The sequence below is a fragment of the Falco cherrug genome, chromosome 11 (assembly GCF_023634085.1).
Source record: "Falco cherrug isolate bFalChe1 chromosome 11, bFalChe1.pri, whole genome shotgun sequence".
Classification (NCBI taxonomy): Eukaryota; Metazoa; Chordata; class Aves; order Falconiformes; family Falconidae; genus Falco; species Falco cherrug.
Window position 1 is genome coordinate 25,797,507 of NC_073707.1, and position 20,438 is coordinate 25,817,944.

At 44.0% G+C, this 20,438-nt stretch overlaps 1 long non-coding RNA gene across 1 annotated transcript; it reads right to left on the bottom strand.

Annotated features, from left to right (window-relative positions):
* Positions 1-6,786: 6,786 nt before the first annotated feature.
* Positions 6,787-13,151, bottom strand: LOC114016666 (uncharacterized). The gene is made up of 2 exons (XR_003561279.2): positions 12,821-13,151; positions 6,787-7,085 (listed from the first exon to the last, which is right to left on the bottom strand). It is a non-coding gene; the product is annotated as an uncharacterized LOC114016666 (long non-coding RNA).
* Positions 13,152-20,438: the final 7,287 nt, after the last annotated feature.

The window sequence follows — 20,438 nt, forward strand, 5'->3', positions numbered from 1 at the left end:
AAAGGGCTAGTAAAGTGAAGGAAGCCAGGGGTTAATCACCTCCACGCTCCCCATCAAGTTTAACAGCCACCGGTGGGAAAAGCCTGGGTCTGAGCTCTGTTTGCAAGGTGGAGAGCAGTAAATACCATTATTTGCAGAGTCTTTCTGAGGTGCAGCCAACTTTCAGGAATGCTGTATCTCGGTCCAAACAAAACCTGCATGTTTCTGGTTGGCCTGGCCTTGTTTCTTGAGACTGTTTCACTGATTGATACAGGAGATATAAACAAACATTGAAATAACACATGCCTGGAAAAATAAACAAAACACTTGCACCAGAGAGAGGAGATTGCAAAATCAGCGGCTTGCGGGACTTGAATGCAGCCATCCAACTCTGAAGTGAAGCTGTTAAGAAAATAATAAATAAACAAATCGAAATAACACCAAGTGCGATAAGCCCCTGACCGTAATTGTGTGGATATAGGTCTGTGAATGCCAGAATCAAGCTTTTCCCTCCCAACCCTGACACTGATTCCTTTGGCCTCAGTGGCATAAAATACTCAGGAGCCCCGACTGGTCTCTCCATCTCCTGCCAACCCACACCAGCAACCAGGAGGTCAAACCTGTTGTCCTTCTGCAGAAGAGACCCACAGGTTCAGCCCCCCAGTCCTGGGCTCTTCTCCCAGTTCTTACCCAGCTTCCAGCACAGATGTCTGAAGCAGCAGTCGCTCACCTCCTGACCCACGTAGAGCAGTTGGTGACGATCACACATTGCTGATGATGTTTTACCTCTCTAGCACATACAGCCTTCATGGATGGGGAACGCCTGTTGGGGAGCTGCAGAAGGGTGGCTGTAGTTTGTTGAGCCAAAAAGGTGTAATTATAATGGAGTTTATGCAGTTGTTTTGTAACTTATCACATTCAAAATATCACCCCTAATGATGCTTATTGTTTACGTAGGACTCTGTGTTGAACATCTGTTCAATCAAGGTAAAAAGAGAGGCAAGATGCCTGGTGGGTGCACCCCCAGTGCACTCCTGGGTGCATCCCTGATGCTTTCCTGGGTGCACCCCCTAGCTGTATCCCCAGTGCACCCCCAGGTCCATTCCTGGGCACATCCCCTGGGTACACAACTGGGTTCATCTGCGTGGCTACACAAGAGCTCAGGGTGCTGCCTCCCTCTGCAATTCAGAATCTTCCCCAAAGCCCAAAAGGTTGTACCTGCCATCTCTGGAAGCATTTCCATGGGAGGTACAGACACAAGAGCCAAAGGAGCCCCTGAGCTGTGCTCCCCGAGGAAGAGGGTGCAGGGTCAGGCCTGTGCACTTTCTCTGTGGTCTGTTGAAACCCACCCTCAGGGCCTCACTTGTGGACCTGGCAGCATGTTTCCCAAGTGGCAGCTCCTCTGTGGCCAGGTGGGAATTCTCCCCAGGGTATGTTGTTACTCTCTTTAAATATTTCAGATCTTCAAGTTCTCTTTTTCAAGCCTCAGACAAAAACATGACAGCTATCCCACAAATCAGCCATCTAAAAAAAAAAAAAGTCGTCACATTTAATTACTCCTAAAGGGGAACTTATAAAAGAGGAACACTTATTAGTGCAATATATTTTTTCTTCTGTAGCTTTGAACTGATCTCTAATAGTGCCAGCAAAGTCCCAGCATAACCTTGGAGTGTGTTTCATTATTATTCAGATGGAAACTGCTGTCTTATGACTGCAGTTTTAAAATACAGTACATTTTTATAATTTCTAAGTAGGCAATCAAGTGGACATAACACATGAAATTATATCCAGTTCTGGCACCAAACCCTGCCCTTCACTTGCCCATGCCGTTCAGTGTGTATTAAGGCCGGGGTACAGCCCAGGGCTGAATCTCAACCCCAAGGTGATCCTACAGTCCCCTACTCTGACAATAGCAACTAAACGTGTAGGCATTTATGAATTCAGTAATTTTAGAGTCACTCAAGCACTGGGGCAGCCTCTCTTCCTTCTTCCCCTTTCTCAGCATGAAGGCTGCAGGACACAGGCAGCAAATGGCTCCTGGCTGGAGAAAATGTGACCTGTGAGCTGGTCCTCATGATGGCTGAGTCGCCGGGAGCTTCCAGTGCTGCTGTGTATTGTCAGCACTGACCTGAGGGTGCCAATGTCTTCAGCCGCTTTCCTCCCTTCAGGCAGCTATCCGAATCTGCAATCCCATTCCCTTAGCTAATTAACAGATGGCAAAGACAAAACTAATCAATCATTTCCTGGTGGGGCTGCTGGTAGCCCATCAGTTTGGCAACCAGAGAGGCTCTGCCCTGGCCACACTGCCTCATTGTTCCCAGGTGGGTGCCTGAGCATCGGGCTTCATCTCAGGTTTCAGTTCAGATTCAGGACAGAGGAGTATGAACATTTAGCCTGGAAGCCACACAGTCTGTAAGAAGTTCTATCTTCTTTTCCTGCCTACGTTAGAAAGCTGTTGAAAAATGCAGTATTTTCAAGAGAAAGCAGTAAGAGACTTAGGACCATCAGGGTGAGGTTGGAAGCCAACAAATATTGGGGGGACAGATGTCTCCTTTTTGCTGATGAAAGAATTAATATATTGCCATTGCTAATTAATGTATAGGCAGGGAAAATTACAAAGGTGGGAAAATTCTTCTTGATTTTAGCTGTACTGGGTACTCAAGAAATGGTGAAGTAAAGCTAAAATATGCAATACATATCACGTAGGTGTGCCTCTATCAAGTTTTAACTAGATTTGCCACCAGGAACTGGAGGCACATAGACATCTCCAAGAGTCTGTTATGGCTCCCCAATGCCAGAAGCAGGCTGGGCTTGTCTCTGTTGGCTGTCAGAGGCGGTTATCCAGGAGCAGTTGGCATCTGAGGTGCTGGGAGCGCTCCATGCCAGTGAGCATAGACAGCTCACTGCCAGATCCAAGCACTGGAAGCACCATGGTGCTGTGAGAAAAAACTGCAGCACCTGGGTCATCATTGTCAACTCCCAAATCTGCTGGGAATCCCCCATTGTTTGAGCCACTCACTATATATGAAGAGCAGCCAGCACAGAGATGCTGGCACTCCCTGCTATTGCGGAAATGAGTGCACTGGTGGTCTGTTGTGAGGCATTCAGATACTAAGCTCATGAACATTTGCAAATACACTTGAATTTTGTTTTAGAGACTTTTTTTTCTCCTATCTGTAGGACATATGTGACACAAATGACTGTTTCTGGGTGCCTTGCAATTTTTAATTTATTTATTCTTATAGCACACCTGGGAGATAAGACATTTGCTCATGAACTGCAGAGGGAACTGAGTCACAGACAGCATCAGCTCTTTAGAGGGGTTTGCAGGGAGAAGATGAGAATTCTTAAATGCTGGATGTTGGTACTCTCCAACAAGCCCTATAAAGCTTTTAAAACGTCCATGTGAGCATCCCATGAGGTGCATCTGCGCTGGTAGGCCCTTGTGCCTCTGTTGAAGGATACCTAAGTGGGATGGAAACATGACTTGCTGGGTGGGTCACCTCCACTCCACCACATCCCTGGAACTCTCCCCCACTTCCCTCCTTTTCCATCTGCCAAACATTTCTATGAGCTGCCATTGGCACTGCAAGTGGATTGGATTACCCAGACCTAAAAGAGAGCTTCTTTGTGGCAGAAAAATGCCTCAATTTTTTAGTTTAAACCCAGAAGTTTTCCCTTGGCAGAGGCTCAACTATGTGCCATGGGAGCAACGATTTCACTGCTGTCTTTGGGGTCTTGCAGGCTTTCCAGGTCTCTTAGCTCAGTCACATTGATGCTCTTGGGTTTCTCTCTATTTCCCAACACCTCTGCCTGCTTTTTGGAGACCACCATCTTCTGAAAGCCAGTTCAGAAGGAAGGTCTCAGGCAGTTCAGCAAGTGCTACCCCAGGCAAATCAGCCAAACAAAGTGCCCAAAGCTGTGAGACACGAGCAGCCTGGCCCTCCCAGGGCATAAGTAAGAACAAGAGAATAAAAGTCAGGCGGCTGTACCAGGGATTGACCCCCTGGTTTTTGAGCTGCTCTTTGCATGATAATTTTGTTTCTCGCTTTCTCCTGTCTTCCTAGCAGTGCTGCTGCCTGCAATACGGTCCTGCCAAAAGTCTTTGGGGACAGCAGGCAGCCATGTGCCAAGGCTGGCCAGAGACACCAGGGTGGCATGTGGTCTGAGACGCTCTCCTTCCCTAACCCAAGGAGATTCAGTGAAGCTCAAGAGTATCTGCCAAAGCCACATTTAGAAGCCACATTTAGCATGGGGAGATGATTGCAACACTCACTGCAGGTTTATAAATAAAACCAGCTCAGGCACATTTCTCCTGACACGGAATAAAGGGATGCAAGGGGAGGCCCCAATGTAGTGCCCCACTAAACTCTTTGAAGCTTTCATCTCCAACAACCCTCCCTTAGCGTACGGGTGATGGTATCCAGCACACCATGGCGGGTGGTTATACTGCAGGAGGGGAGCATAGACTTGTCCTCTCCTAGTGAACAGGCCAGGGTGATCTCCTTTGCCTTCCCTGGCTGCCCAAAGCAGGAGAATTTCCTTGTTTGTCTTCTGCCATCACTCGACTGCACTGAAATTAAAGCTGGGGTTCTGCTCCTGAAGTTCGGGAGGCACGGCCAAGATTCAGTGTCCCACACCATATCTGTGTCTGACCACGTCTGGCTCTTGGGGCAGAAACCTTCAGCTGTCCTAGTGCATACAGCAGAAGAAAATCCTCAGAAACTGCTTCCTTAAATACCTACTGAGCAGAAAGTAATACTAATTAAGGGAAGCTCTTTCCCCTTAGTAATGAGCTGATGCTCTGACACTGAAGCGCCTGATGTGGCAGTGATCATATAGCAGTGAAGATCTGGAACCCTGTGGCGATGCTGCTGGTTTCCCTCTGTACCAAGCAGAAGCTGGACCTGTGCTCTTAAAAACATGCAGGTATTTTCCCCTGAAAAAGTCAGGATTTATCAGCAGCTGCTCACAGGCTCACCTCCAGAGTATCACAAGATTTGAGCTTTTTCTCTTTAAATTTAAAGGTGATTCTGCGTTCTGAGTTTTATTGGTTGCAGACACCAATTTCCAGTAGAGCTGCAGTTACAGTTGCAGTAAATTGAAGCCAACTGAAAGCCGAATTTCTTTCTTAGTTATCTTTTACCAATCTCCTCAAAGCAGTTGATAGAGCCCAAGGGGTCATGGTCTGTGAGCTGCTCTGGGTGAGAGTGGTACATGGTCCCTACTGAGATCATGTCCTTCACAGTTGCCATAGCCAGAAGGACTACAGGCACTCCCAGTGCCTTGTCTACCCCAAAGTGTCTAAAACATTGTGGGATAAATGAGAATATTTGGGGGAAAAGGAGAGGAAATGTCATGCAACAAGAGAAAACTTCTTGCTCAAATATGTGTACATCTTCTTAATGCTTAATGGAGAAAGACACCTAATGGTTTCCAGAGCTCAGTAGCTAGATAAAAACAGAGTGCAGAGGTGGTGGAGTGACAATATCTGTTAATGAAAAAACAGGATATCTGGCTTGGGCTGTCGGGCACTTGGCCCAGCACTCGGCCAGAGCGAATCGGCTGAGCTGCTCTAGAATCGGCACCAGCAATATTCAATTCTCTTCCTTGTCAAATGCCATAAATTAAAAACAGAATAAAAAGCTTTTAAGGGATGTGCTCACTGACAGTTTAATATAAGTGGCTGTGGGATCATTTTCTACAGATAGGTTTATATCGGGAAAGAAATTACAACTCGCTTCATAGCAGGTATTTTACTGTTCTTGCAGAGTTTCCTGAGGTGCTTGGTCATAAGGAGGGACTTCCCAAACCAGCATCATGTGGAAGTCAGTGGGACAGTGGGTCACTGTGGCCATCCAGCTGTGTGATAAGTGCTCCAACCCCTGTACCCGTGCCAGGCCGAGATAAGGCGAATGCAGCTGAGGTGTCAGCAGGGCTTCTCTTGCCTCCAGTGGTGAAACCAGCCTCTGCTCAGGGGCACAGCTCAGAAAGCCCAGTGGCATCCCCAGCCACCAGGTGTGCCTTCATGTGCATCCTCTGTGCCTCCTGTCCTGCTCTGCTGACACAAAGCCACAGCATTGCCCTCACCTGAATTTGTTGTAGTGCATAATAAATCCACTCGACGCCCATCTTACATTTTTGATGACAAGAAAGTCCCCAGAAAATGCAATTTGAATGAACAGAAGCTATGTGTGAAATTTAGCTTCTAAAGTTTAAATGATCAGTTTTGGCACTCAGACATGAAAATTCCACTCTTTTTTTTTTTTTTTCCCTCAGTATTTTAAATTATTTCATTTAAAAATTGCCATTTTTATTTCCTTCAAAAGTTCAGTCTGGAGGTGGGATGAAAGAGTCATTAGTCAACTGAATATTAACTTTTAGACCTTTTGGGGGGTTTTAGGAAAAAAAAAAAAAACAACTTAATGAAAACCCAAAATACTTTTTCTTCAAATTTTCCATTTTAACATTATGTAAAAATCACATGGGTCAGATTTTTGAATAATAATGATATTGCATCTTCTTGGCTGTTGATACCCAATCATCAGCAAAAAACACTTATGATCTGTGAGGCCATGGTGAAGTAATTTGCGGTTGCTCTGTGGAACCTATTCCTTTCATTGTGCTTCTGTTCAAAATGTGGGTAATAGTCTTTCACCATTTTGCCCACTTCCCTGCTGCTTTTTTCTCATTGTAGTTAGCTTCATGGCTAAGTATAGAAAGCCCTCTGGACCAAAGTTTCAGGAATTCTAAGGTAGTGCCAAATTTAATATTATATCCCTGGACCTATAACAAAGGCAACGCCACTCATGATATTGTTTATTATTAATATCTAGGAAATTTCATTAGTAGTATGAACTTGGCTCAGTGCTGATGGATGCCAGTGGAAACCCTTCCACTGACTCCAGCAGGCTTTGTATCAAATCATATTTGCATCTGAAGATGTACATCAGCTAAATACAATCTAGGATAGAAGAAGGTCAATTCCTTTGGAAGGGAAAGGTGAAGAGAGTACATCCTTCCTTTTACGCCTTTGTGTGCACAATTTTTTAAAAGGCCATCATAAGTAATCCTCTTTACTGCAGATTTGACCATTTCTTTTCTCCCTGGAAAGCATAAAAAAAATGAGCATTAGAGGAGATTATTAAGGACTATTTGTTTCAAGTAAGATACCAGGAATAAAAAGAGTTTGGGCTTGATAATACTCTGAGTTATTTTCCAGTAGGTGAGTGCTGTAACTGCAAAAGCAAAAGAATTCAAATAAATGCACCAGAGGGAACTCCCATTGAAAGGGAAAGTTGAACCAGCCACTTTCCTTGGCATCTCTAGTAACTACCTGTGTCACTGAAATTTCTACTGAGTGACCTTCTTGTTCAGCTATGCTTCACCCAGATTTGCATTTGCAGTGCTTTGACCGTCTTCTTTTTTAGAAGTGCTAGTGCTTGTGATTTTTTTATGTTTGGGTTTGTTTTTTTTTTTAAATTGTTCTGACTGGTTTGTTGGCTTCATTGTAAATTGAGAAGTGCTTCCTTGTACACCAACTGCAATTTAGAATTTATTTCCATTTGTTTAATAGAAATAGTGGTGCAAACATGGAGTTGCAAGATGAGTATGGAAAAAGTCGAGCAAGTGTCACTGCTGTCAGAGATGCCGTTGGATTCAGACTGGGTGCTGGTGGCATTTGTGTTGCTACCATGGTAGTTGTCATGTTAGAGAATTTATTCTTTATGTCTGACTTGCATCTGATTTGTATCTGCCTTGTTGCAACTCCATGCCTTTTTGTCCCGCAGTTGTGGTTACATTATCCTATCCCCAAGTTTTTCTTTAGACTAAACCCATTTATTCCACTTTCCACTCCTCCTCCCTCAGAAGACACCTTTCACCCTTTGTTTACATGCAGGCTCACAGGCATACCCACCCTGGATGCTACCTGCTGATGCCATTATTATTATTCTTGCTCTCAGCAACACCTTAACTGTTCTGAATGGGATAATCGATATTCTCTGCTCGTCTGGGAATGGTAATGGGCTGACTGTGCCACTCTGTAGCATCAGATGAATAGTTAAACATCGGTATGTTTTCATCTGGTGCAGTCCAAGGCTGCCAGCAGCTCCCAGCTCCTCGCTCACATATACGTGAATTTTTTACAAGGCTGTGCTGTACAATGACCATTCAAGGCAGAGATTCCTTTGTTTCTTCTGTATATCCTTAGACTAATACTATCCGTATTTGTTATGTATTAATCATTTTTATAGTCATCTCTGTGTGATTCCTTCTATAAATAACAATCTCAAATCTCTCTCCTATCTTGTTTACCAGAGCTAATTCTTTAAGTTGGGTGTCACCACCAGAGATGTAGCCTAAATGAACACAGATAAAAATCATAACATAGGCTTGGTTGTAGTGAAGCAGGGTTTTCTTGTTTCTGCTGCAAATCAAGCCTTTCAAATAATCTTTTAATCCAGTCTCTATAAATACTGCACAGTGGTGGCAAAAGACAGGTGCTAGTTTCAGACTTAAAGCTGTCATGTTAGTGACTGGCATTAAATATATAATTCCTTCTGTGTCTACATCATCTGTAAATGAAAGTCTCCTGAAGGAGAATTTTCCAGGGAGGTTAGAGAGCTGTGAACCAGTGACTGCAGAGTGTGCCTTGGAGATACAAAGTTAGGAGGAAAAGCTGAAAACATGATATGTCTTTTTCAGTTTGACCTCAGCCTCTAATAGTGTTTGGCAAGTCAGCCTGGCAGATAAATTGGTTCATATTAGAAAATGGGGTTGATTTATTATGAAATTGATTGCAGCCCTGTCCTGTGCTGAAGGCATTAGCAGTTAACAGCATTGGGTGCCTCAGCTCTTAACTAATGGGCTTCCCCCAGGCTCTCCACTGCTGCCAGGCTTTTACCCACAGCCAGTAGCATCCAACCCGCACACCTCCGCTGGCCCCTCCTCACGGATGCAAAACCTTCCCCAGGCAGGGCCGTGTCAGGGAATGCAGGCTGGGCTTTCCAGATGGGCTGGGGTCTTGGGAGCCTGCAACTGTCTCCTGCCTCATCACCTTCAGGCAGGGCAGGCTGAGATGCCCAGGAGGCAGCTGGCATTTTCCAGAACATACAGACTTGCAGGAGCAGGGCCAATGTGAACTCTGCAACCAGCACATTGAATTAGCAAAATATTGTACGTGCTTTTCTTAGGACACTTTTCTGAAAATGCAAAGGGTTACTGGAAATACAGAAAAGTATCCACAAAATATCTTTCTTTTCTTTAGTAATATTGAAAAGTCTTTTAACCACAAAGAAAAGCCATCACCAAATGTAACAAGGGACTTTCACTACTTTTTGCAGACAAAGCCACATTCACCCACAATGGCCACAATCTGCAGTGTAGTTGCCTCAAATCCCTTGAGACGGTGGGGAATAGCCTTTCCGTCTGCATCTGATTAAAGCACAAATGAACAAACCAAAAACAGTGGCCACTTAGACCCTGTAAACTATTTAGGGTCTATCTAATTTGGGAAACTCTAATCTACTATTTACAATATGGGTACAGATGTAATAAATACAAAAAAGAGTATACCCAGTGTCAAAGCCAGTCTCTTATGTTCACACCTTTCTCTTTGGAGACTCATCCTGGGCCCTATGCTAAAGAGCAAAAGATTTTCCAGGTTAATTTGCTGTAGTGATAGTTAAGCCTCTTTCAACAGTTGTGCTTAGAAATCACTGAATAGCAGATACTGAAACATTTAGTGGCTGGTTTAAGCAATATTTTTCAGTATTTTTGAAGGAAAAGTGTTTTCAGTGATTGAAATGTGCCTTTAGACATTTTCCAAATGAAAAATTTCAATATGAAAGAACTCGGTGGCTTGAAAGGAAAGCTCATTGCGAGAGAGCCTGTAATTGGAGAAAACTGAAAATAAACTTTTCAAAATAACTGAAAACAAATTGATTTGGGGGGTGAAGAAAGGTTGGATTTTTATAAATGCTTTCCAACAACTACCTGCCAGTCAATCACATACTGGCTCTTTTTGCGTAATTTACTTTTCAGGTAGCAATGACACTTGCTACACTACTGCAATGATGGCCTGTGCTCCTGACAGTGGCACAAGATTTTCTGACTATGCTTTTGCCATCAATTTCAGTAGCATTTTGATGTATGAAAAAGAAATACAGTATAACTGCCCTGCAGTAAGAAACAGTTGCACAACATAAACTTTTCCAGAGGACAGTTGTTTCTTTAAGAAGCACTCAGTATCTCTTCAAACCAGCCTTGGAGATAATGTCTTTCTCTTTCCTGTCCTAGCAAAAGGTATGTCAAATCTGGCAACAGCTGCCAAGGAGCCCAGAGACAATAGCGTGTGTCTTACTGAAGCAAAATGTCCATGTGGCCAAGAGCCACAGTCATCTACTACACCACTCCAGATCCTCTCAAGCCAGTACCATACCTGCCCTCCTAGGGTTTGGGTTTAGGGCTCACTGAGGCTGCCAAGCCCTGGGTGTATTCACCAAGACATGTTCCACTCCACAATGGATGTGCTGAAGCTGAAGGCCCTATAGCATCCATACCCTGCTCATTTAACAAGCAGTCCTGGAAAGGAACCTGCAGCTTTCCCATCACACCACCTCCAGCAGCACCAAGCAGTTAACATACAGATATGAGCAAGACAGCTGGGACCTTCATATATTTTCCAGATTATTTTTTTTAGGGTAGCACATTGGCCCGAGAAACAGTTTTGAATATTGTGAATAATTGCCTAACATGTCCCTTTTCAGTCTTGTGCTCTTATCATTAACACCTCCGATTAGCAAAAACTCGGAGTCTGAGATGTTCCTTTGATTTAAAAGGTTATAAATTTTGGATGCAATGTCAGAGAGTAAATTTTACAATGCAGCTTAGCTGTGGACTAATTAAAAGACTACCCCAGTACTCTTCTCACCCAATACATCTCAGATTTGTGACAGCCTTCAAGAAAAGTAATGATTTATGCCACGTACACCATATGCAATCTATTGATCTCTCTGGGTGTACATATGCTCTGTGTGTGTGTGTGTATGTGGGCTACAGCCCATGTTCATGATGGCTTCTTCACAACTGTGTGCACAGATGAAACTTTCTCATACCAGAGAATTTATAGCAGTGCAGTTAATGATCGTAGTCATTTTGCTTCTTTGCCACTGCAGGGGTACTACTGCTGTTTAACTCCAGACATCCTAGAAGTCAGAGCTGGACATTATACTCCAGAGGAAGGGGGTTCACCTACTCACATTGCTTCAGTGCACAGAGGTGAGATTTATCAATGCTGTTTAGCTGTTGCTTAGGTCTTGATTAAGGTACCCTGACCCATGCTTTGTGGACCTTGTTGATTCTGTATAATTTAAAGTGAAAATGGGGAAAATGTTCATGTTTCACTTGGCACCGTGCATTGAGTGGTTCCATTTCCTTTTGGCTTGGGAGTCAATGTTTTGTGGTCAGAAACAGTGTCCTCCTCCGTGCTCCGCCTGACACAAAAAATCAGGATGACTCTAAGATGACTTATGCTTCCCGGGGTTGTGTGAAATGGCTTTATCCTTGCCAGTAGCTCTTCCTAAGGCCATGTCTGCAAAGGAAAAGCTCCTTTCCACCATTAGAAAGGCAAATATGAAAAGAGCAAAATGGCAACATATGTTTGAGAAACAAGATTTGGATTGACCGGGAGAAAGTGGGAAATTATATCAACCAGCTTTAGTTCGTGAAACCCAAAGGTGAAACCTCTGAAGTCTCATGGATTATTTTTTAGGTCTTTCTGAATCATTCTCATTCTGGCTGTTGACATCAGTGGACTTGGCACTAGATCAACAGGGAAACAGAGGGACGGTTTCCCTCCTATACATGCAGAATTAGAGATACATACCAAGACAGACAAGCTAGATTCAGATGAGAGGGGAATTCTGGTTGAGAGTGTTCATGTAAAAAGTATTATGCAGTATTAGGCTTGCGTGAGCTCTCAGTGTAATAAAGGAGAATTGTATAAGCCTTGGCAGGAACACTAGGACTTTGCTTTGATGAAAAAAACTGGAAACATACACTTAGCTTTCCTACTAGTTGTAATTATCTGGCTGTATTGATTGTGGTGTTAAGGTTATCCAATGGGTAGGGTGTGAGCAAGGATCAGGTTCAGTCCGTGAATTAAAGCTGCAGAGTGTCAGCTCTAATTTACACACATACAGTTTGAAGATTGTCCTCCTGCAACTGCAGAGCTCCCTGGGATTGACACAGATAGGCAGCATATGGAGCCTGTGCAGCAGGAACAGAGGCACCCGGCACTTGGCATTGCCACTCTGTGTTATGCAAATATCTGAGTTACAAAAGAAGGAAACAAGGGCAGAATAAACTGGGGGGTCTGGTCTCTTCTGCAGGCCCGTGTAAAACCCTTGGGGGCATTAATGAAATCTGCAGACTTGTGGAAAGGAGGACAGGCTTCTCAACTCTGATTTTAGTCCTAGAAACGCACAATACCTTGAAGGCGAGAGGTGGTGGTTACTGTGGTTTGCACACAAGGCTTTGCACAGCAGGGGCATCTATGCAGCCTGCACAGTAAAATATGCTGCTCCTTGTTCTCCAATACCACAACCACAGCCAAAGTACAAGAACCAGCAGTTTCAATGAACAGGGCTCTCATTAGCATACCATTATTCTCTCTGGAGACAAGCCTGTCCCTTCTGCTGCTGAGCTGTCACAGAGGAGACTGGCAGAGAAGCAGGAGATGATACCCCTCATGGTTGTGTAATGTACCCCATGTGTACACTGCTGTATTGTGTGGACAAAATACAGAGAGGACCCAACCCACCCCCTTCAGACAGCTCACCGCTCGCTCACAGGCACTCTGGCAGAGCTGGCTGCTCCTCAGCTGAAGGCTTTTCTGTAGGCTTTCCAGTGAGGGCCTGGTGGTGCAATGTTTCTGGGAAGCCCCAGCCTTGAGCAGGCAGGGTTGCTGCAGCTTGGTCCTCACTAGCCCCAGTGCTTGCTCTCCTCTTTCAACCTTGGGTCCACTGACCTCCAGCCGATTGCCACTCTCCTCTTCTGTCCCCTGGCTGGCTGAAAAGAAGGGGAGGAAGAAGGGGAAGAGTCCCTAAGGCACACAATGTCTTGCTAAAACTATGCTGTTTGCCAGCTGCTATATCATCCCGTCCAGGAGGTGGCTGTATATCAATGGAGAACGATGTTCCAGCAGGGTACACATTTCATACCTTCCTGCTCTGCAGGGAAGGGTGGAAGTCAGTTAGCTGTGACCTGCTGAAAGGTCCTCAGAAAAGGTGTTCACCTGACTAGGAGCAGCAACAGAGCAGACCTGAATCGCACCCCACTCCACTGCTGTTATTTCACTTTCACCATGACTGCTGTGCAATTGCCTGTCCATTCACAAGTATTTGTTGTGAGCTTATTTGGGTATCTCTTGGCATTTGAGAGGTGTCAATCCGCTAAAACTTAAGTGGCAATAGCTAATCACAGTTAGTTTTATTCTCTGCAGAACATAACATGAAAGCATATGGCTCAATAGCAGAACTTACTTTCTCTGGGATAGCAGCATGGTCAGTTCTGAAAAAAAATAATAATAAATCAGCAGAGGACAGACTCTCTGGTCCTTGCTGTAAGCTCCAGGGATCCTGTACTCAAAGATGCATCAAAAGAAGAACGCCACCCCCCTCACATCATTATTCATTCCAAAAAATGGCAACACCAGGTTTTCTTCTCACCTCTGATATCTTGAGAACACACTGCTTTCAAAGGAGAATAATTTTTGTTGGGTCCTTCAAATTCAGTGCCACTCATTTTGGATTTTAAATCTCTCTGTAAAGGTTTAGAGATGGAAATTTCAATCCCTAGACCCTAGAGGATGTGCAGAGTGGGTGTTATATTGTATTCATCCAGAAAGCAGCCACAGTCACCTGTCCATCAAAATCAGAGGACTCCGTTACTTGTGTGTATACTCAGTACACTAAGCAAGAGCTGTAAACAGTATTTGCAAGATTTCCAACATCCTTCCACAGCGAATTCTTTACAGCACAATTTTTTTATATCATAACTTACATTTCATTCCTGTTTTCCCAAATCTTCAAAGTCAGAGGACCAAATCCTTCCTTTAGCAATACTACTATGGAAGCTACTAACTCATAGGAATAACCAGAGTACAGGGTTTGGCTTAACTTCTTGCCTTGATGCCAATACAACATTTTGTAGATCTTTTTTAGGTGTTTCCTATTGTCATGGCAACTAATCAAAAACCTTTCCGTGAATAGCCTTGTCAACTGCAATACAAGCTCCTGGCTGACTACAGCCTGCAGTTCTGCTCCAATGTGATTTCACAAGCTCCTCTTGCTTGACCTTTCATCTCCTATCTTTCCCCAGATCCCTTATTGCTCAAGCTAGAAATATATCTTTTGTTTTGCAAGAAAGCTTTAAAAATCTTTATAAGTGATAACTAACAGCCAGATCTTGCAGCTGACTTCAAGGAGAGAGTTGCCTTAGGAGAGATTACAGGCTATAATAAGTGCCTCTCCTGCACAACTGAGCATGGAGCACAATAAATCCCTACGAGCATGGGCTCTAGCAGTGCCTTGAACTCTGCACCTCCCTAAACCTGCCCTATAACACAGAGGAATAAACCGAGCTGTAGGGAGGGGTGGGCTTGGTATAGGGGATCTCACTTGTGAACATCAAATCCCACGGCCAGATTCCCCTGCAGTGCCGTGGCAGCTAAGAGAGGTATAGCACGTGTCACCGAAGTCTAATACCACCTTGCTCGCTCAGCTCCGGGCAGCAGGGTGGAGAATCCATAGCGGTCAAGGCTGCTAGATTTGGGGTTTGTGTCTGATTTTTTCTAAGGTGTTTGAGCAGACACAAGGGAAATTGCAGCACTATGGAAATCAATAAGAGTTTTGCCCTTGGCCTTCTACAGGACCAGGATTTCACCTGCTGTCTCTAAGGTATCATGCTTACCAGGAGCTAAAATAACTCAGAAGAAATAATACGCATTTTGCATATACATCTCATCTGAAGTTAGTTTCATTATCCCTAGACAGGGAAAATAAGGCAGGGAGAGGTGAAATTTCATGCTCTAAGGTCAGCCCATCACTAACCCTGGGAACAGAAGAGAGGTCTCTGAAGTTTCCCCTCCCACGTGGGAGCTACTGCTACAATTCATTATTTTAAGCACTTGTGAAAAAAAAAAAAAAAAAAAAAAAAGGTAGGAAGGAAGGAGGAATAGAAATTACAGGGATAAAAATCTGTCTTTATATATACATATATATTATATACATGCTATATATATAGTTTTGTCTTGTCTTGTATCTTCAACCCTGCTTTAAATAAAAACTCACAGACTTGTCGGTTTCCATCAGGCAAAATTATTATTCGGCTTTAGAAAGAACATCTTGCCAAGTGTTGCAGTTCAAAAATAAGGAAAACAGCTCTGCCAAAATGCAGCAAATGTGATTACACAAAGCCAAGAAGACCATAATTAGATCATTACCATGGAAACAACCTAATTACATGTGTAATGCAGCAAGGTCTGAGCTGCGTATCCGAATGTGTTTTGCTATTGTCTAGCAGGGCCATAGCACTGCCGTTTGCCTTGTGTTATTAAGCCACCTTGATCATTTTGGATCGGGTGATCTTGGAATAAGTCCCCCTCCCCACTATGGAAAGAATTAAACTGTGCATGAAATGACTTGAACAAGACTGCCTGAGGCTCGGCACTGTATGCAGGCAAATGGGATCCTGCCTGCACGACCAGCAGGGCTAGGCAGCCATGACTTCACAGAAGCTGTCTTGTGACAAGATGTGGAGCTCCCCAGGTAACAGCCTGCAGCCCCTTAGCCATGTCCAGGAGTTGACATTTGATCATAAGTGCAGCCCTGGCCAAGAAAGCTGAGCTTGCCAAAGACTTGCTAAAGTTTGCTGCCTTCCTCTGCCTTGTGTTAATTTCTCCGTTGCAGCAGTAATTCATGACCAGGATGGTGTTCAGTGGAGAATGCATGTAATGGCCAGGCAAAAGTGCCCGGGGTTCCCTGTACACTGATCTGCACGTTGCTTTCTTGTGTAGCTGGACTAGGTGGTGGAAATGGGGTTTAAGCAGAACTGGGTTATGATACTGTCTCACTGGCGGAAACCAAATCACTCCTGAAGGACAGTGTCACGGTTCTTATTTTCAGTCTGAGAAAATGAGGCAAGGTGAAAGGATGTGTTTCATCAGCTTGGATGACCAAGGCAGAATTGTGAATAAATTAGATAAAATCCAAAATAATTTCAGAGAGTTAAAGGCAGCATCGCACATACATGGCTGCGTGCCTTGCAGCATAAAATTAGATACACAGGAAGAGACAGCGGCGTCATTGATGAACCTCTGCTATTATCTCCATAGGGCTACAGACCACTGCTGTTGAATCATGTGGTTGTAGTAAATATGACCCACAGGGTATATACACAAAATGATGGTAAACACTGTCACCCTCTTTCCTGCGCATTGGACTTCTGTGTCCATTGTGCGGTCAGACTGGATATACCTCACTCAGCAGGAAGTGAAGAGGATGGCTCATTAGCTAAGGGGTACAGTAATAAGGCAAAAGGCAACGGGACTGTCTGGCAAACCTACTGCTTCTGCTAATTAATGAGGAGAGATGGTTGCTGGGCCAACTGCAGATGTTGCTGCAAATTATACCAGTGCTATCCCTGCCAGCAAGCTCTCTCTGCAGCTTAACATCTCCAGGTGTTCTTGCCACAACAATAGTCCCTGCTGTTCATTTTGCCTCCTTCCAGGGAAAATAAAATGCTTCCTTTTGGTGGGAAGAAATGTTGATACTGAAGAGTTTTTCAAGCCCAGACTCCACTCCCTTAATTTCTTCTTGTCTTGTATTGGTCCCATTTTCCTTCTCTGATTTGTCCTTAAACTTTCTTCATTTTCTATTCAAATTGCGTTCTGAACCACGGAATAAGGCTGGAGAGAAGCACCTCGGGCAATGCTGATTTCCTTGCTTGGTTTCCCAGCCATGAACACTAAAAGGGTATCTTGAGGAAGCTGCTGAAACTTCTTCCCATCGTGGCTCTCTCCCCCTCCCCCAATGGGGCCATTGGTCCTGCCAACACTGGCAGTGCTGCAGACCTGGCCAATGCAGGACCGCTTACTCCTCTCTGGCTCTGAACAGGCTGTTTTTCTCTGATGCATCTATTGTACAAACTCATGTAAGTTCACTGGGTAAAACCTGATGTTCAACTTTTGTGCACAGTCAGCAGAATGAAAGAAAAAGAAGAAAAAGCCCAACCCCCAACACGTTCTCCAGTTTTGCTCTGTATGCAAAACCTGTCTGTACAGTTCTGCTGAGCGCTGATGCCCTACTTTTATCCCTCACATAGCTCAACTAAAAATACACCAAGATTTCAAGCAAGGTCCCTGCTGTGAACTGTCTGAGCAAGCAGGCGTTGCTGCAGCCCCAACACCAGCGCAGCGCAGCCTGGCCATGGCTGCACTGTGCTGTGCTCCTGGCACAATTTATACCAGCCCTTGGCACTAAATAGGATGAGAAAAAGCCAGCAATCTTGAGAAAATCAATACACCTTCTTCCCATCAGCTCAGACAAAATGTCCTGACATGGTGTTGCAAGAACAAAATTGAAGAAAGATATGAGATAACTTAAGAACTACTCTCTATTATTACTACTATTAGTGTTATTTATAACACAGTAGTACTGAGGCAGCCCTGCTGGTATAGAGGGTGGCTTTAAGCAGTAACATCTGGGGCTCTGAAATGGTTACGGAAATAAAACCATGCCTGAAACTCTTAATGCTAGATGATATACACACTTGTTTCATGTGCTTAAACAGAAAAGAGACTGCCATGCTATTTTTGTCTAATCTGTGTGGTCCTGAGAAAGCATGATAAATAAAGGTTATTGGGACCGGATTTTAAAAGCAGGGGAATCCAATAGAGATTATTCGTGTTGAAGATAGAGTCTATAAATTCTCTGCCCTGGAAAAAGTGACTGAATTTTACCAGCTGGCTTCTGAAGTTATCCTAAACAAAGTTTTTCACATTAGCATTTTTTTTTTTAGAGGGCTTCAGCTTAAAGTTCATTTAGCTGTCTTCTGCTTAATTTTCTGTTGCATAAGAAGGAAAATGGAAAGTATTTGATGATTTTTTGCAAATAAGAATGTACATATATGGGTCTAATTTATTTGAGGAATGGCCATTACTGCTATGACAAGTCAACTGTTTTCATATGCAGGGCACTAACCTCTCAGGTTCTTTGCACTGGGCTGTTCTCTGGTCAGGACCATCATTTGCAATATCTGGGAGGAAACCCCAGGTGTTCCAGCTGTGGGAATGTTAATTTGATAATCCTGTGAAATAGGGAAATGTGGCACTTGGTTCCTGCTGGAGGGCACAAATCTCAGATGTGTGTGTGCTGCTGGCCCCCAACGCTGCCTGCAATGCATGTGGAGCCTCTGCACGCAGTGGGCTGGGGGCCAGAATGGGCTCCCCTGCTTACAGAGGTACCCAGGCCCAAGAGGGTATGTCTGCTCCTTGCCTGGTACTACACCTCCTCCATCCCCCTTCTCCTTCCCCCACCAGAGTGTTCTCAAGGGAAAGACAGACATTTTTCCTGAAGTCTTCCAGCAATTTCTTGTTTAAGAAGGGGAATCAGGCTCTGAGGAAAAGCCTGATGGATGGTGCACTTCCCAGGGCGCCCCCACACTGTTACAGAAAACACCTATGATGCAATTCCCTGGCACACTAAATTATGAGTAAAACACTTGTAAAAGCCATAAAGGTACACGCATTTAATTTAGACTTCAGGAAGCTATTGCATTTTTTCCCTATTAAATATTAATTCCCTTTAAAAGAGTACTTTTGAGCTGTTTTGAGAACACAACTGGTACTCTAATGTCATCTAATTAATTAAGAATTTCATACGCATATGTATTAACAGTCTGCTATTATTGCTGAGGACATTTCACTGGTATTTAAATATATTGAACCAAACATGATTTGCATTTAAATGGCAATGATTCGTACAGCTTCCTGGAAAAGCACGTCTGGTAGATGAAGTATGACTTTGCTTCCCTGACCTCGATGTCCCAACAGTACGCCAAGGCAGCTCAGCTAGGATTTCACTCCATGAATTGAGAAATGGCAAGGAAACAGCAGAGTTTCTCCCCAAACACAGTACAGACAGGGTCCTTTGTGAATCCACTAGTGACAAATGCAATCTTATCAATCACCAACATCCCCATTAACAATGTCATGTCTCTTATCTGCTGAGCTGTCCTTTCTCACCTGTCTCATTGATTCTTTTGATGTACTTTTTTATTGGAGATGCTAACAGGGCCCCTGTAATATCCAGAGTCACAAATGCAGAGGCAGAGCTGGTGGGAGGTGAAGACATGGGTCACCTCTTTGTCCCCTGACTCCAGCTCCCACCTCCCTGAGGTGGGTACCTCAGGCGGGCTCTGGTGCATCCCCATCTTCTTATGGCCCCAAGGATGGGGAGAAACAGGGTGCAGAAAGGAGAAGGTAGGGTGTGGGGGGTTAACCACAAGAGATGCATCAGCGGGATATGCTCTCCTTTAAGAATTACCTCAGTTGTTTCCATTTCCAGGATGACTTCCCAGCACTTATGCATTACTCTTCTACTTGTCTAATATGGTTCACATCGATTTTTCCCCTTACTCTCTGCTGACTGTACAGTCTGAAACACCAAAGACCTTAAAGTCAAGGTCAAGTTTTTATTCCCTGAGTAAACAAGCTGGGGAGAAGGGGAGAGCACTTACACCAAAAGGTACACTCAGAAAGCTATGGAACAAATATATTCCTTCTAAAAAACTCTCCAAGGAAGAAGGCGTGCAAAAGATTAATCCTTTCAGTCCGCAAACTCTGCATTAAATAAAATCCTTACTCCTCAGGAATAAATGTTAAGAGGAGGCCACTGTACACGTGACCAAAACAAAGCCATTCTGTAACGTTTAAAGTCAAACATGAAGTTAAACACTGTGTAGTCAAGGTACAAGGAAGCATTAAAAATTGTTTTCATTTTGCTAGCAGCTTACATTTTGCCCACGCACTGAATACTTTTATTTCTCATCATCATATCTAAGCATTGATCCCATTACATTGAATTCCCAGTGTTATTTTTGACCAATTAATGACTCCATATATTATGTTTGCCCGGTTGTAATTAGAAGCGAAGTTATGCAGGAAATGACTGGCTGCTTATCTGTGATTCATGGACTCTCTTGAGCCTGCAAATTTGGCTGGAAACTTGGTAAGAAATTACTTTGGCTAAAGATTTTGGATGTCTCTCGCTCATTTTGAGCTGAAATACAATGAGTTCAAGTGTTTTGGGGCTTCTGCTTTGGATTTCTTCCAGGCAGAGAAATGGGTCAGTATGAAAACTATTATACATCAAGGTGGAGATACAGAAGCTGCTGCA